At 40.1% G+C, this 18,736-nt stretch overlaps 1 protein-coding gene across 2 annotated transcripts in view; it reads right to left on the bottom strand.

Annotated features, from left to right (window-relative positions):
- The window catches only part of Pde9 (phosphodiesterase 9), a 238,454-nt gene that overhangs the window by 85,206 nt on the left and 134,512 nt on the right, over nt 1–18,736 (bottom strand). For both annotated transcript variants that reach the window (XM_072299564.1, XM_019057583.2), the window contains one exon: nt 13,592–13,645. The gene's annotated coding sequence lies outside the window, so the exon portion shown is untranslated. The remainder of the gene's footprint in view (nt 1–13,591; nt 13,646–18,736) is intronic.

Genomic DNA, 18,736 nt, shown 5'->3' with positions numbered 1-18,736 from the left:
CTGAGCTGACGCAGCTTTATGCGGAATTTATGATATTTACTAACTCATTTTTCTATCCGCTATTGTGGCTTTGTAAATTCAATTATTTTCAAATTAACTTTTGCACCAAAAAAAGTTATCTTCCTTGCCTTCTGAATCTTCCGGAAAAAGATAATCGTCTTAACTAAAGATGGGGCTGATTTAAATCCACCCAATTAACTTCTTAATACAGCATCCATAAGCAATACCTGGGCTCAGCTTCTAAACTATACGCCGAAAAAAAGGACGCTGAATTAGCATTCTGGATGTAAAAAATGTGCGACAACCCACAAAAGCAGAATTAACCAGCGCAGGAGTCACTGTAGCACTGTCAAGATGTAAAGCTAACTGCTTTGGCAGTTGACTCAGCGCTTTGTGAGTTGTCGCACTCTTTTTTACATCCAGAATGTTAAGTCAACAACCATTTATTTCGGTGACGACGGTACATTATTAATAAAAAACTTTTTTTCTTTCTTTTTTTAATGCTTTGTCATTTAAAAAGTACAACATGGAGGTAGAGTAGCCGGTAAAGGACCCCAGAAAATTTGATTTAGATCGCGTTAAACAAAAAGACTCGAGATAAAGTTGAGAAATACACGGCTCATGTGTGGAACAATTTGAAACTGGTGGACCTCGGCAAATCGTGGGGTAGTCCAGATTCTGTGGCTCGAGAGACTTGACGGCTTACGTTCGTTGACAAAAAACTGTTAAATTGGAAGTGCTGTGAGAGATCCAAAGCCGGGAGGAGTGAGCGGGGTGGAAGGAAAGGATATATAGGAAAATAACAGTAGAAAGTTCTACCGCCGCACCGCGCCGCGCCACTTCACGTCAACGAAGATGGATACACAGCTCAAAGTAAGTTCATGCTATTGAGAGGGTATTTACGGTCAACTAAAGCTTTTCTTTTCCAATTAAAAAGTGCTTTAGCCAGAATCAAAGGGATTAAACACAAGATTATTTATACTGCATTGTTCGAAGGTGTTTGAGGCACGAGTAACGACCGACTTGAGAGTTGAGCCAGTGGCGTAGCTAGGAATTCTTTAAATGGGGTGGGGTTGTCCATTCAACAACGTGACGGTAAATTTACATTATTTTGTGAACGTCCCTGGTAATATTTTATGTCTGCCTTCCAAAAGTAAAACAAAAATACAATTAACGAGACTAAGGGGGGACTTCAGACCCCCTGGAACAACCCCCCCCCCCCCCCCCCGTCTACGTCACTGAGTTGAGGTGACAACACAGCATCGTCAATGGTCATAGTAGAGGAGAGGAGATTATTGAAAAATAAATAAAAGGTGATCTGTCGAACCAATCAAACTTAATAGGGAAACTTCACGCATTGCGCAATGCGTGAAGTATCCCTGTTAGGTTTGTAGGCGCCAGTGCGTCGCCGCGCAATGCATGAAGTATCCCTGTTAGGTTTGTAGGCGCCAGTGCGTCGCCGCGCAATGCGTGAAGTATCCCTGTTAGGTTTGTAGGCGCCAATGCGTCGCCGCTCCGCTTTGTGTTAGGCTCTAATATTTAATCTCGCGGAGTCAGCGTTTTTCAACTCATGATTTTGAAATGTTTGCACACTCTGTATGGACCATCTCATTTTGAATGATGAAAAAAAAAAAAATATGTTTTAAAGGAAAATATAATGTGTGTTTTGTAAATATTAAAGTAGTTCCGTATCAAACTTAATGATTTCGAAAGCACACGAATTTCTACACAATTTCTTAGAGCCTTTTATAGCCAATGGCGATAAAGTGTAAAGTCCGGCGATAGGAACTATAGCCCGACTGTATACTTTTTTATAGCTTCGTATAGCCCGGCTATATGATTTGCTCAGCTTTCTACAGCCAGCTATATGATTTTCAATAGCCTTCTTTAGTTGGCTGTAAGAACTCCTATGGTATTTTGAAACGCAGCTCGTATCGCCAATTTTTACCAGGGTAGTTTACAACAGAATCAGTCAGTTGGAACTTTCAGCTTGCGAGAAAACCAACATTGACGTAGGCTGGATCGAAATTGGGATTTTGGGAACTGCGTCCAAACGATCTTTTCCGCAAATCTCAATATTCAGTAACAACAGAGATATAGCGTTTTGAAAAATTCGATTCTTAGCGTTATCCATCGTGGAAAAGACATCCTTGGTTTCTTCCTCTTTGCTTCTATCAATCGGTGAGACGCATTTACTCAACGGAAGACTCGAATAAATTCAAGATGGGAAAAACCATGGGTGTCACTCCCGCGGTGGATGACGTCATAAACCAAATTTTTCAAAGCGCGATATCTCGATGAATATTGAAAGTAGGAAGTTGCTGATTGGACGGATCCTACTATATTCAGATAACTACAAGAATAAAGCGCAAAAACACGATTCTATGACTAGCGCAACTGACCCATTCAAACGATTTTTCGGTTCCGACGAGACTAGCCACGACGCTTTGCTTTTAGCCCACCACTGAATTTCGGACAATATATGCACCTAATTTAACAGCATTAAGTTTCCGGAGGGAATAAGTCGAAATTCGTAGGGTTCCGTGACGTGAATACTGATACTAATCTCTCAGCTCGTTGCAGACAAAATTCAATGGCCGAAGCAGTCAATGCGAAGGACATATCCAGGCGATGAATGAACCTGGACGTGCTATCACGCTCTTGAGCAACGTTGCCTGGTTGCGAGGTGAATTACTACGTTTAGAAGGCGTCGGTTTGGGATGAGAAGGAGAGTTTAAAAATGTATACCCATTCCTAAGGAATACGATCTCTGGGCAATGGCACTCACAAACACGCAAAAACTACAATGAATTCATCAATAATTAGACAACAGCATACCACGGTGTGCCGAGTGGCACTGTCGAAAGGTGCGAGGGGAACGAGAGGCTCCAAAAATAGGGAAAAAAAGCTCGGCAAAAGGGTTGATGGGAATGAATTAAGGGCAACGAACGAAAAGAGAATGAAAATTGTTCAGAGAAAGGGAAAAAATAGGGGGAAATAATCAGAGAGCCTCGGCTGTTTCAGACCGACCTAAGACTCGGATGTTAGGGCCTCATCACCAGTCTCCTTTGATGTCATTAATCAAAATACCCTCTTCCTCCCCTTGCCCTCGTCGTTGCCAGATTCTCGCTTGTAGTTGGTTTGTCCTTTATTTCATCTTTGCATACTCATTTCTAAAAGAGAGTTCCTTTAAATTCAATCGATTTTTTTTCTAACTCGGAGGAAAATAATTACGTCAAAAAAATATTGTTTAATTCATGGTAACGCATATTTGAAAGCACGAGAGTAGTATTTATTTTATTTAAAGACGGTAAGTATATTGATTTGAAAAAAAAAAAAAAAAAAAAAAAAAAAAAAAAAACTTGTAGGGATTAAAATGATGAGGACTCTCTTTTTCAAAATGTGCCAAATTCGTGACTGAATGTGCCAAAAAAATACCTACCCATCGTAATAACACGTTTAAACACAAACAATTTTGAACTGGCAACGGTTCAATTTTGCGGCACCGGGACACGATAAAAATAGAGCATTTCCTTCGGAAAATGCACTAAGATGCTAATTTAACCACCCCCCTGGTTGAATTAGCTTCCCACTATCATAAAATATACATTTGAAACATGTCGGACACATTTTTTAACAATTTAATTGTTAAATCAGCAATTTATTTTTTTCCTTGATACATATAGACGGTGGCCTATCTACATGGGTGTGTGTTTCTCTGTGAAAGTATCCCGGGAAAGTGAATTTCCACCGCGAATTTCCGGGGAAATTCTCTCGTCGATTCTTATGCATCGCCCGTCTCGAGTCATCGTCTAGCGTTCGATTTGTGTTATTCAGGGTCGTTCTGGAATTGATTAGCGTGACTTGGGGCTGGCGAGAGATGAGTTTGGCGACTGTTGGCCACGCTGATATGTATGCGTGGGAGCATGTGACGTGAGGCGTTGAGGCGCTCGACTCGGGATCTGGGACCCCGGGCCAGTAGCGTGGCGTGAATTGCGATATATCGATTGTTATGTAATTTAAACCTATGGTAAAGAATCGATTATTAAGGTGTTCGCTGCGAACACCCTGTTTATCGATCCTTTTCCATAGGTTTAAATGGCATAACAATCGATATATCACAATTCACGCCACGCCACTGCCCCGGGCTCGTCCCGGCAAAGTGACCACCCGTCGCGCCATCGAGCTCCCAATTAACGAGCGAGGCGTCAACACGAACCAACATTCCAAATGTACTCAATCGAACTGGAAGGCACCAAGTCACACCCTGAAAAAAAAATGATTCAGGAGAGGTTTCGAGCTTCCCGCCGCATCTTGTTTTCTATCAAAACTGCAGAAAACATTTTGAGTTTGAAGCTACACGGAAAAAAGTGTTAGGGGTTATCCCCTACAATTTGTTGGATGCTATGGACATTTCTGATTAATTGTGGTAGAACCGCAACTCAAGTTAGGGTAGCACCGCAACATTTGGGTTAATAACCTAATTTATTGGGGTAGGACCACGATCAATTCGTGTACTACCACAATTAATTGGAAATGTCCATATCACACAACAAACTCGAGCTTTTTTTATCCGTGTAGGCTTGAACTTGTCACAAACATTGCGTCTTAGGTACATTTAAAAAAAATTCTCTTGGATCCAGAATCCAGACTCTTAAAAAATTGACACGAAAAAGTACTCTCGATTAAATCGGAGTTTTACTTAAATCGAGAGAAAAGCCTCTTTATTTAAGAGGCGATTTCCTTTTGATTCAAGTGAAAGCCCGATTGGATCAAGAGCGTATTTCTTGTCAAATTCTTTAGAGTCTGAACTCTGGATCCATTGTAGGGATAGAACTTACAGAACAAGATCCTTTATTCCGGTTCGATGCTGGTATCATTGGTCCTTTCCGTCGAGTTCGGTACAAATGAAACTGACATTACTTGGACTACACTTTTTTTTGCTGATCCAATAAGTTATGCAAGATTAAAATATGAATTCAAGACAGCGAGGATGTTCTTCTAGCCTGATCTCAAGGAAACTCAAGGCTATAGGATTTTAAATATACAATGACTGTGCGGTAATAGCGACGGGTAAAATTGAATTAAAATCTAAGGGAAAAAATTATTGAAAAACCCCCTTAAAATGTCAAAGTAGTTTTTTAACCTCCTTTCAAACATTTTTAGAGTTGAAAAACTACAATTGATATTTTAAAAGTTTTTAACACTCCTTCACTTAAATTTTACCTTTTGTGAATTTCACTCTAAAAATTACCTAAAAAGAGTTTCCTAAGATGAAAATTTTAACAGTTCTTTTAGGAATTGTCTTTTTGAAATTTTGTAGTTTTTTAAAAGTTCTTCCAACAGTCGTCCCCGCAAGGAACATTTTCCTGTCCGTTGTAACCTTGTCGAGCGCGTGCAAAGCTTCAAAGCCACGCGGCAACTCAGCTCGGAATTCGGCCGACACGATGCGATGAAGGGAAAACAAGACGTACCCTCTCCTACCCCCTCCTGATACCCCCTTCACGTTGAATCCCGAACTTGGAGAATATTGCGAGGTGTTTCATCCGAAAAAGACGTTTGAACGGAGGAGCCCAGATTCACGTTTCTTTTGATTTCCTTCGACGACTCCTTGTTCAAACAAGAGGCCCTTCAACCTTCAGGAACACGAGCTCAAGTGAGCCGCGATAATCATTTGCTACTTCCCGCTCATCTGATGGATTGTCATCAGAATGACGTCATCTTAAGCGTCATATAATGGAGCTCTTGCATGCCGCATACAGCGGATCGTGTCAATATGAAAGGTCGGACAAAATTTAGAAACTTTAAAAGCTCATAACTCTGTTTAACCAAAATTTTGAAGTTCTAAAAGTGGCTCCATTGGTGTCCTAGTGAAATTTTCCACTGGAAGCACCAGGGTAAAATTTAAAATGTGACGAAATAAACATCAAAATTTGCAGTTTCAGTCAAGAATTTGACGTCCGAACTCTCTGATTGACTCGGTCCACTGTGTGCCGCGGGAATTTGCGTTTAAAGTACTGATACATATGTAAAATTTCGTGAGAAACACAATGAAACAACTGGTTTTCTCTTATACAAACTTGAACGCTCAAAAAAAGCTCTCAAAGTTAAGACCTCAGAGAGGATCCCCTAGGCTAAACTGAGACACAACCTCTATAGGTATCCTATCAAAATCTCAATACACAGACAGGGAACAGATACGTCGGCGGGGTTGTCGTGGCTGCAACTTTAGAATTTCCGCACGAATCGGCACCATTGCAAATGCATTTTCTCTCTATCCGAGCCTGGAGATTTAAACTGGACATAGAGGTGTCCTCTCGGCGAAGCGCAGAGGATCCTCTCAAACCCAGTCTCAATTTTGAGAACTTTCCTTAAGCTTGGGATTATTGAATTACTTGCGAAATTTCACCTATAATTAAGTACATACATCGCAAAGCCCTGGCGGATGCAAGAGTTGCAGGGGGAAGCACAGGAACTCTGCTATTGCAGGAAGTGAGGAAACACTCAAAATGGATCACACGTAACTTTAAAGGTAAGCGCGAATGTGACGTGATAAGCTACTTTAACAGGAATGTCTTACGATCACAGAGTAAAACATTGGGTATACGAACCTATAAAGTAAGCGCTTTTCGCCTCAGAAGTCAAAATCCTAAGTCGTGCAAATTAACCTCTCGCGTTGACAGGACACAGGGGCTCAGTACAATGCACCGAGAATCGGTTCTACGAGCCGCAAATTCAGTTCAACGAGCTGGAAAACTTGGGTGCTTAAGGAGCATGTGCCGTATCAATCAGAATTTCTCGGTTAGAAGAGCCTAGGCACTCGTTCTTTGAACTAAACCTTCGCAATTCTCATTACGAGAAACACTTGTTAGACTCATTTGACCGCCCTAACTTAGATGCATCTGCAAGTTATCTCATTGGAATTAGAAATAGTTACATTCAAAGCCGAATTTTTTAATTTTTAAACAAAATTAGGAACTCATGGGATGGATGACACACGAACATTTGTAAAAATTTAGAGTCTGAAATAATGTTGCATGTTGAATATATTCAGCGTATTTTGTTTCTTTATTCACCACAAATGAAAAGCATAGCAAATTTCGTATAATACTGTGCAACACCTCTGTTGTGAAATAGTTGCTTCAGGCGCCGCCGCACGGAGGGCGGGCGGCCAGCGCGAAACGCACGTTGGCGCCTACAAACCTAAGTGGATACTTCAAGCATTGTGCAATGCGTGGAGTATCCACTTAGGTTTGTAGGCGCCAGTGAGCCTCTTGCGCTGGCAGCACGCCGCTCCGCTCTCTTAGGCTTTAATATCTCTACTCGCATAGTCAGCGTTTTTTAACTCAGGATTTTGAAATGTTTGCACACTCTGCATTGCTTATTCTCAGTTAAATTGATAGGAAAAAATATGTATTAATATGTGTGTTTTTTAAATGTTGGTGGTTCCGTGTCAAATTTAATGATTTCCAAAGCACTTTAATTTTTCTTTTACATTTTGTGCTTTTATTGTGCTGCACCGAGGTCTACGCGCAACCAAACGCTCAAAATTTGACGTCTTTGACTCTAAAAGATCGATTTACACATGGGTTAAAACTAAAGATTGCGTGCTTCTGGGTTTTTTTCCTCTTTTATTCATTTTTGCAGTTTCTGTCGGCAAAACTGCGGCTTATTGAAATTGAAGTCGCTTGGAAAAGGTTTTACAAATATTTGTCACGTTTTAAAAATATAATTGTTTTCAAAATGAAGTAATAATTTCGTAAAGAAAAAATTAAAAAAATAAAAAAAAATACCTACTCATATATAAGGTATATTGTACATCGAATATTTTAAGGATGGAAATAAAAACAAATATTTACCAATGAAAATTTAAAAAGACGATTCAAAAAGAGAAAGTAATGACATTTCATTTAGAAAATGAGCAACCATAACAATACCTCCTTCTCTCTCAATTTCTCATTTTCATATTGTCAATATAATTTTACATACCGACTAATATATAACGCTTGAACCAAGTCACCGTTGCTTATTTTACGTGTGGGCGTAAACTACTGGAAAAAAGGTGCGTGGACAGAAAATCGTTGAAAAATTGTCCTGAAACCTCTCAGTGACCTAAGCTGGCGGTTTAAGAATGAATGATATATGCTAAAGTATAGTATACTAGTAATTATGGATATTCATGGATACAGCAATTGCATCAAAAGTTGCGAAAGGAACGAGAAGCTCACAAAATACGATAAATGTGCATCTTTCGAAAAGAGCTTCCATTAAAGCTCATGAATCGTGTGTTTTTCTGATGGATACTTATTTATGCTCACCGGTACATTTGTTGCCTATGCAGCAAAATTGAAGGCGAGCCTTGAGCGGACGATACCTGCTGATGGTTTAATCATGCGTTGTGTATCGGTTCTATCAATGTTTATGAAGCGGAATAATATTTATGGGCTTATCGTTGGTTTTATTGCATATCGACGCACACTGGATCGAGTCAATAAGAGAGGTCGGACGTAAAATTTTTGACTAAAACTGCAAATTTTGATGTTTATTTTGTCACATTTTAAAGTTCAAGGGGTGCTAAAGCATGAACATTTTACGAGGAAACCAATGGAACCACTTTTATAACCTCAAAATCTTGTATAAACGTAGTTATGAGCGTTTAAAGTTTCCAAGTTTTGTCCGACCTCTCCTATTGACTCGATCCACTGTGCGACGGTGAAACTACCGGGCCACGTATCTCCGTTTGTGACGTTGCCATACTTTATTTTTTAAATGGAGAACTACTCAACGTCAACTCTTGAGAACATCCATGTTTTTTCTTCTTTACGCGAATAAAATTTTGTGAAATTTTCAAGAAATAATTTGATTTGTTCACCTTCAACAAAAATCAAATGGGAGCGGAGATTTTGAAACACCGCAAACGAGATACGTGGTCTGGTAGTTTCACCGTCGATATGCGCTGAAATTGAATGCGAACTTCAAATGGACGGTATCTGCCAAACGGAATCGCTGATTGGTTCACTTAAAGCATATGCGGCGGGATCCCGCTTGTTTTTGAATAGCTCGCTATTTTGCGTTCCCCGGTATATATTATTTACTTATCGGTATTGTTTGTTAATCCTCTATTTTTTCTTTTCTTTTATTTTAGCACCCCTGGTGATGATGGCGCCTGATGCAGCTGCTCTTGGTACACCACCCTTTTTCCAGCCCTGATGACGTATATGCGGCGTTAGGTGCAGAAAGGGCATTTCTCGGTTGCAGGGTTTCAGAATCACCAGTGCTAATTTTTATTTAAGAGAGAAGACTTAGGAGAATTTGCATGCAACATTTTTTATGCTTTATCTGAAAGTTATTAGAGAGCTGATTTCACTGTATCTTTTATAATTTATTTCTGCTGTGGAAAATAGTATAAAAATAGATTTAAAAGTGAGAAAATGCACCACTTAGTGACGTCATCTGGCGGCCTTTCCCATTTAAACGTACGTATTCAAGAAGATTAGATCAGTTTGTCATATCTTCTCCAATAATTGTTCGCTTCATGAACAAGGGGTATTCTCGTGTTCAGTGCACTCAGTAGTTTCCACTTAAACACGAATTCATCAATTTCAGACACCTGCAAATTCTCTTTTAGCTGAACATTCTGAAATTTTAAGTTTTTAGCACTGTAAAATTACAAAGAATATTCAGTAAAAGTTACAACAAAAAACATAGATTTGCTTAAATTATGATGATTTGATTATTATTTGCTTTAAACATTAGCAGATATTTTGAGACACTGTGCCCAAAAAATGTCATCTCTGCACCCATCGCTTAATACATTGAATGGCAAAGTCATGAAAGCAGTCTCTTGCGACCGATAACTGCCGAGAATCTGCCGCCGTTTCTCGCGTGAAAATGATCCCGAGCTAAAGAAAGGCAATCAAAATCTCTGTGAGTACAATTTATGTCATTTTCCCGGTGATCCTTCAAAATCCGAGAACAATAAAAGTGGCTCCCGACGTGCGGCTAGGACGGCAACGCTTTCCGCGGCGTATTTTATTGGCGATGACACGACGGTTTTAATTAACTTTTATTAAAAAGAATCCACCCGCTATGCCGCTATGTGCTGTCACAGCGGACCAAGACAACGAAGCGGGGCACGGGAGATGGGGTTGGAGGGGGTGGCGTTAGGCGCATTTTTAAAGCCACGATATTGATCGATATAATCAACTTCAGCGTTAATGGGTCGCGCTGTTGCAAAATCCACCCTAATTCACCTCCGCTTGTCACGGTGGCATTCGAATGTTTGCTCGGTGGAGTTGTCACACTTTTGATGGATGCCTTGAACCACTTTTGATTTTCAACGATCAAGGACTGTCGCGTCGTAAATCCTGCTTTACGATTGGGGTTCCACGGATAAACGGTGCAGACAAATAAATTGTCAGATTTCAACACTGTGCTCATCATTTCATAATCCGCAGAACTTTTTATTTTTGGATAATCACGGGGTCAACAGACTACTCGAAAAGGCACAAAGTTAAGCACTCTTACACATGACACTTAACCAAAATTTCAAGCAAAACACGATTCCTGCGACGAAAATTACTTAAATTAACTGATAACCAGTATATTTAATGTTTCTTGACGCAAGAATTCAAACTTCTTGCTCATGGAAACACGATGATCTGCGTGAGTCAAACCGCACACTGAGCGTTACGGTGGCAGTTTCTGCGATACGAGAATGTGGCAACCTCAATCTTGACGCTTCAGCTCAGCCATAGCTAATTGTTTACACTGTGAACAATAAGGGGCGGAAGAGAAACAATGCTCGATTGAGAAGCCTGCCAGAACCGTTGTAAAACGCGATTCGACTCAAGTAGAGTAATGCATTACTTGTGACTGGGCAATTCGAATTTCCCGTGGACAATTTAAAATAAAAACGTCAATATCTTAATTAGGAGTCGATTACAGAAATTTTCGAAGCACGAATCGTGTTCCACGTAAAATTCTGGTTGAAAAACATGTATCATAATTTGTACCTTGTTTAATGGTCCATAGAAACTCTGAAAATATGTTTGCTGCTTCGATGATGTGTGACACCATACAGTACGTGATCAATCATTCCAATAGTTCAGTTCAGAGGAGACAGTCGGAGTTCCTGAATATATTGTGGTTTTTCTCAAATACTGATTGCAAGAAGGCAAGTAATCAGTTTACAAGTAGTCAGACAAGTTTTCAGTGTAATGTAACTTTCCATTTCAGAAAAATCTGAGCGCAAAACTCGATCATGCGAGAGGGGTGCATTTGTAATTCTTGATCAAAATCGGAAGGAATCACAGAAATGGCAGGGTCTTTCTTATTGCGCGTTGGCTTTCATTTCGAAAAACAAAAGGAAATCTGCTTAGATCAAGAGGTTTTACTCTCGATTTGAGTAAAAATCCGATTAAATCAAGAGTTTTCTAGTTAAAAACTATTGAGTGGACTCTGGATCCAAGAGACTTTCTTTTCCAGGGTAAACCGTGATTGGCCTGAAAAATTCAGAGGAACACTGGCACACTCTACTCCTGATTTTGCCACGATCAGGCAGAAGAAAAATTTGGTTTTTGTATGATTCTACAAAAAAGTGTGTTGGATTATAGTAGGCGCACAATCATTCGATGTCAGTCGAAAACGGACGGCTATTTCCTCCGAAGCAATCTAGGGGTTACGTAAGCGAGGCGAGATTCGTGGGTCATCCGTTGGATCATTTGTCAGCGGAAGGCTTGAATCAGGGTAATTAAAACTGTCGATCACGTCTCGGCGAATATACAACGCCCGAGAATTAAAGTCACGGACCGTCCGCCCCCCCCCCCCCCCCACCGCCCACTGAAGGGTAAGCCTCCCGTCATTTTCATACTGCCAGCAGACAACAAACATCGGAATCGATAGCTTAGCTTCTTTGCCAAGTCGGGGGGCACACCAAAAAAATTCGCACCTCTACTGATAGCACCGATAGAGATTTCAAAATTCATGAAATTGATTCCTTTGAAATTCACTGAATATCATAAAATTTTGACGTTAAGTAAACTTCTAATAGTCTTAGGGTGAAAGAACTGAAATGTTACGTAGAGCCCTTTATTGGTCATCGGCGGAACTTAAAGGACCTTTCGATGTCTGTAATACTTGGTGGTTCATTATTGAATGAGCTAGCGTTTTGTCTTTCCAAACAATGTGATCGATCGAAAAAAAATGCTCGTAGACCGTAGACTTGCCCGAGTATTGCCGAAATGTGCGACCTTCGGGTCGAGTAATGGTACTTTGGGTTTAAAACCTTCGCGGACTCAGAGATGCAGAAAACTCTTGGCTTTTCCAATTTCAAATTGGCTTTTGCCTTAATGCAAAGAAAAGTGAGAGCGAGAAAAAAACAACATTTTTGCTCAAAAATGTTGAAGGATGACCTGCAAAGGTGATAATAATCTACAATTGGCGCGATTTTGCAAAAAAAAAAAAAAAAAAAAAAACTTTTCTCGACTGCGACAGATCGCGACCCACCGCACAGTGCAGTCCTCTCTGGACAAAAATCAAAAATTCACAATTCAACATCTGAATATTTTTTTTGAGTTTGTCATCTTGAAGATATTTGAATCAGTGAGAACTAAAACACAGCAACTCGGTAACTCAAAAATGCTCAATATTTTCATTAAAGAGAGTCAGTTTTCGTAATGGTCATTGAAGTTAGCGCCTCTGTTCCAACTTGGACATTTAAAGTGACCTTAAGTACTTGTCTTTCGGCACCAAAATTGTTTTTCTCATACAAACTTTTGCAACTACCGTGTAGTTTTGTGTGTGTCTTATTATTTTCTTTTTTTCGAGTTGGTGTGTTTTCGTTCTCATTGATTCATTTCTGACTCACAATGATTCTCAGATTTTGCGCTCAAAACTACTTCAAATTTGGGTAGAAAGTGGGTGGAAAATAGGTCGAGAATCACTGGTCCATAGGAAATACATGCGAAAAAGACGTCAACTTCAAACGAAGATTTCTCGCTTGAACCGCAAAATGCTCTGGGTGGTTGACATTTTCTTAATCCTCAAGTATCCAATTTCAATTTCACTAAAAAGATCTTGCGACTTTTTGCGACTATCAGAGATATTTGAAGTTAAAGTTTGGGTGTTTCACGTTGCTTTTACATTGTTAACATAGGGCTGATTTGAGGTTGCCAACTTCAAATGAACTTTTCTCGAAAAATACGCAAAAAATCCTGAGATATAACATTTTCTTATTCCTCAAGTGTTATACTTTGATTGTGCCAAAGGATTTTCCTATATCGGTGCTACTATCTTCAGTATTTAAAATCAAGTATCTTTTACCGATTTTTGTCCGCATCGTCATACGGAAGCCGTACTAAGCGCTGGTCATGTTGTCAAACTTTTTTGCATCCCTGCATCAACTGTTGCATAGTTAAAAGGACGCGTTTTATACGAAAATTGTTCATCTTGCGTTTTGTGACGGGCGTCTGAAATAGCGGTTTAATCTAATTTAAAGGAATATAAAAAAAAGAGACGAATATCCCTCCTTCCATGATAATGATACACATTACTTAAGGACAATTGTATTAGTGCCGAGGCGACTACTTACCAAGCTACTGCTCAGACCCTTTCATGTTAATCATTCTGCAATCCCATCCTTGCCCTGCAACACACATTTTTCAGAAATTTAATCACGAGATCATTCAAATTAAGCTTGGGAGACAAAGAAAAAAGAGAAAAAAAAGGGGGGAAAATACGGGAGGAAACATGCCAGTTGGTGTGACCGTTGGTTATGAGCCTATTGCACAGAGGCAATTCAGCCACACAAAGAAAATGTTTCCCCCACAATACGTTGTTTCCCGAACGAAGGAACGTAACTCCATTCCAATGTTGCAAAATAGACACAAACAATTTTATTTTTTACACGAATATGACTGTGTGAATTTTGTCTGAAATTTTACTGACTTTTGAGTGTGGTCAGAGGAAAAATTTGAGAAATTTTCGGTAACAGACGATTAATAGTCTTCTTGTTAAAATACAATTTATGAGTGGAAATTATGCGACTTAGAGATGTAAAATAGTTACGTTCTTTCGTGTAGAAACGACAAATCATAAGGTTCTGCCGAAAATCAACGAGTCCCCTTAAATATCTACATGAAAAAAATGCATAATATGCGTAAAAGCTGGATATTTTGTTTCCACTCATCTTGAGTGGCGCATTGATGGTAACTATTTACAAATTAATTGAATCAAAAAGGACCAGCGAGCACGTAAATGCTATCTACACAATATTCATCGAAATATTTTAGCATGAAGAAGTTCGCTGAAGTTCGTGGGCCCTTTGGGTGTTACATCTCTCTGCACTTCGAAAACGTGGTAAATCTGGTGGACATTAGAGTCCCTTTATACTAAAAATAAGGACCATTTCTGATTGGTTCCGTACTTTGGGCCTTCACAGTGTCGCAAACGAGAATAAAGATTACATTTTCACCGATTGCAAAGATTATAAACTTGAATGGACCGGGGCATTGGGGGTACGGCAAGGAACAAATGGAATGAGCGAGGGAACGGAGATAGGAATTCGGGAATGAGTTGATCAAAGATTACAAAAAACTTCCGCTTGGTGTAACCTTTATTCCCGTTTGCGATATCCATAAGTCGCGTTGTCTCAACTCCCTCTATGAACGGACTCTGGTACGTGCACAAGAGACGGAATCGATGGGCTCAGTATACTTATCTAGAGAACAATAAAAACACACTAAAATAGAAAAAAACAAATGGGTATACAAGGCTATAGAGGATAAATAAACAACCAGGACGTTTTGGGCCAATTACATGCCCATTCTCAACTGGAACAGAAGCTAAAAAATGTAAAAATTAAAACAAGACAATTTTTTTTTTACATTTTATTTTTACATTTTTTTACATTATTTTTACTTTTTTTAGCTTCTGTTCCAGTTGAGAATGGGCATGTAATTGGCCCAAAACGTCCTGGTTGTTTATTTATCCTCTATAGCCTTGTATACCCATTTGTTTTTTCTATTTTAGTGTGTTTTTATTGTTGTCTGCATTCGGGCTATTGCGTCTCTCGCTCTCTTATCCCTATCTAGAGATGGTTAGGCACTTGCGAGAGGGATCGAATCAGAATTCACTATCCGCGGAGGGATGGTCTCCTCAGACACGGGATGGTGAGCCGGGGAAGACAGGGCGCGATAACAGGAGAGGAAGCGAAGCAACAATTCAGGGATCGAAGCAAGTTTTCTTTTATTGTCGCTTGATTGGATACGACCCCGAGTCGGAGTCTCGAGCTCCGCTCGGTTTGCTCCACGACACTTTCCGCGACAACGACGGTGCGCGCCTTAAGCTCATTGTCACTTCTCAAGAAAACTTCCTGCCAACCCTCTTCGTGGAGCGAATCGAACGGATCCTTGGACGAATTTCTGCGAAACGGAACCGGAGACAGGTGGGGAAGAAGAGGTGTGCTCGTTGGTCGAGGGCCGAAAGAATGAGGGCGAATGATAAAGCGCCAGTGACGTCAGCGGCGACGATGGTGATGACGCACAATGGATCGAGTCAATAGGAGAGGTCGGACTAGGGTCCCTTTATACTGAGAGTCAAGACAATGCGAATCCATTTCTGATTGGTTAACCGGATTTTAGGCCTTCACAGTGTCACAAACGGGAATAAAGATTACACTTTCACCAATTGCAAAGATTATAATCTGGAATGGACCGAGGAATTCCGGGTTCGACAAGGTACAAACGGAATGAGAGAAGGAACGGAGAAAGGAATTTAAGAATGAGCCGATCAAAGATTACGAAAAACGTTCAATTTGTGTAATCTTTATTCCCGTTTGTGACTCCATGAAGGGTGTTGTCTTGACTCTCAGTATAAAGGGACTCTAGGTCGGACATGTAGAACTTCGTATTCACAAGGGAGAGATGAAATAAACAAACAGACAAAAGGACCCTCTGCAGAAGTATTTATGAAATTTGGAACTCATTTCAAAAGTTGTAAATTAGATAATCCATTAAATTCCGAAATTCGTTGACCAATCAGAGAGCAGCCTTTTTTCATACTAAAATGATTGATATGACAATAATTCTCTAACCGTGGTACTTGGCTATGCGAGTGCTACAAGTAACGACATCTCCAGAGAATTCCTGCCGAGGAGGTGAGAAAAACAGGAGCGCCTTCAATTTTTGAATAGGCAACACGCACATTCGTAGAACACGAATACTTGCATCACGGCGCCGTAATCAACTCAGTCGAATTACTGTAAGGTTCATTCGACTGTTGCGTTTAGATTGCATTTGAAAGTGAATCGCACGACCTGATGGCCGTTTTCGCACGTAAAGGGATCTCCAAAATCACATGAAATAGGGGGTCCTGAAAAGGAGTCGTCTAATAGTCACAAAAATATCGCATGAGCCGCACAAGCTGATGGTCGTTTTTGCACCTTACATGCAGTCCATGTAAAGTCACAAAAAATATCGCGTGAATCGCACGACCTGATGGCCGTTTTCGCATGAAAAGAAATCTCCAAAATCACGTAATATACAGCGTCCTAACATGGAGTCGTTTGAAAGTCACAAAAATATCGCATGAGCCGCACAAGCTGATGGTCGTTTTTGCAACCAGCATGCAGTCCATGTAAAGTCACAAAAAATATCGCGTGAATCGCACGACCTGATGGCCGTTTTCGCATGAAAAGAAATCTCCAAAATCACGTAATATACAGCGTCCTGACATGGAGTCGTTTGAAAGTCACTAGAAATATCGCATGAGCCGCACAAGCTGATGGTTTTTTTTGCACCTAGCATGCAGTCTCTGTAAAGTCACAAAAAAAAAATTGGCCTCCGGCCAATTTATGCGCGGCGCAAGCGTCGCGTACCGGCGCAAGCGTCGCGTACCGGCGCTTCGCGCCGGCATGTGGGGGGGCTTCGCCCCCCATCATGGTGCGAAGATCGCACAAGACTTTCTCGCTTTTGCCGGCGCTCCGCGCCGGCATAGACACTTTTACTGCAATATTTAGAAAAATACTGCCAATTTCACAAAATCATAAAGTTTGATTGGAATTTTGATCGCAGGATAATAGTTATGAAATTTTTATTCAAACCACTGCACTATATTGTAAATGTCTTCGAGATATAGGATGAATTCATACATTCGGACTCGACTTGTCGATATTATGAGGCATCTTCAATTAAATATGTAATTGATTAATGATGCCTCCTATTAAAGACGGCGATCCGTAAAAATCTTAGCTTTTCTACGATTCATTAGGATCCATTAGATTCATTGGCATCATACTTCAGATACGATTATATGTTATAATCGTTCCTTAAGCACGGTCAAAAGCCATCAAAAATCTACTTCAATGGGTAGATTGACTATTCGATGTTTAAATAGTCTTAAAACTAAACGGTTTTCGCTTAGCATCGTCCAAATTTTAAATTTGGCGGGCGAATCTACCTGCTAGTAATGGTTCACCACCCGCCCGCCAAGAGCGCCAGTTCCTTAGCGCGTATCCCCGTAATTCGGAACGAAAACAATAGAGAGCGCTACCTTCTTGCTGCTCGTAACCACTAACCAGTCGTAACCCCGTGTCAACAAACCTCGCAACAACAACATCAATACCTAATTAAATCAATCATGTTTGTGCAGTTTTATTATATTATTATATTATATTTGTGTTCAGTACCTCGTAAAAAGGAACCGCGAAAGATGGAATCTGCCGGGATTCTAAATTCATCAACAACAAACATATTAGTTTCTAATAAAAATCCAAGTGTCAGTGCTTGCGTTTTAGCTTCGATAATTGTATGTAATGTAAGTACCTGATTAGTTGTCTAATTTTGCTTGGTGTATACCTACGGAGTAATTTTGAAGATAGTATATGATGCATTATACAATGCATTTGAATTCCTAGGTTTCATCTGACTCAAAGTGTTTGCTGCTATTATCTAGGAGCGTACCGACTCATTCATTGGAGAATTGAGCGTTTCCTATCGGCCCCTCTGCAATTATGAGATTAGTCCAAGGACCCTTTAGGAACTTAATTAATGACTCAGGTGGTGCTTTTGAGCCAACTTTCAAAGAATTAAAGGCATTTTTTTAAAATCTACTGTCCGTGAGCTCTCCGTCTGACCGAAGTGCTCTCCTCGCTACATGACGCGTAACCCTTCAATTTTTAGTTTAGTCCAAAGACCTCACAGGAACTTAAATTAATGAACCAGGTGGTGCTCTTATGCTAACTTTCGAAGAATTAAAGGCATTTGTTTCTAAAATTTACAGTCCTTGAAAATGAGCTGTTTGTGATGTCGCGGAGCAAAGTGCCCTACTTTTGGGCCTCGTAATCCCTTGAATTTTGAGTTTAGTGCAAAGATCTTTTTGGAACTTAAATTAATGACCCAGGTGATGTGCTTGATGCCCATTTTTAAAGAATTAAAGCCATTTTTCAAAATTTACAGTCTTTCAAAATGAGCTTTCCGTGTGATTTTGCTAAAAGTGGACAATTGAGCGTAGCCCCCCCAAATTTTAGCGTACCTCAAAATCGTTGGACGTGCATAAGGAGACCATAGATATGGTGTCCTGTGCCAATTTTGAATGAAATCGAACAGATAGATTCTGAGATATCGCTGTAGACAGATTTGGGGGACGCCACACGGACGGACACACATTTTTTCAAGTATGGTTATTTTTACTCCTGGGACCTTAAAACGTCTAGAAATGATGAAATTTCAACTTTTTT

This window comes from Bemisia tabaci, chromosome 1, assembly GCF_918797505.1.
Source record: "Bemisia tabaci chromosome 1, PGI_BMITA_v3".
Taxonomy (NCBI): domain Eukaryota; kingdom Metazoa; phylum Arthropoda; class Insecta; order Hemiptera; family Aleyrodidae; genus Bemisia; species Bemisia tabaci.
Note: the sequence above shows the minus strand (reverse complement) of the source record. Positions and strands in the feature narration are given on the sequence as shown.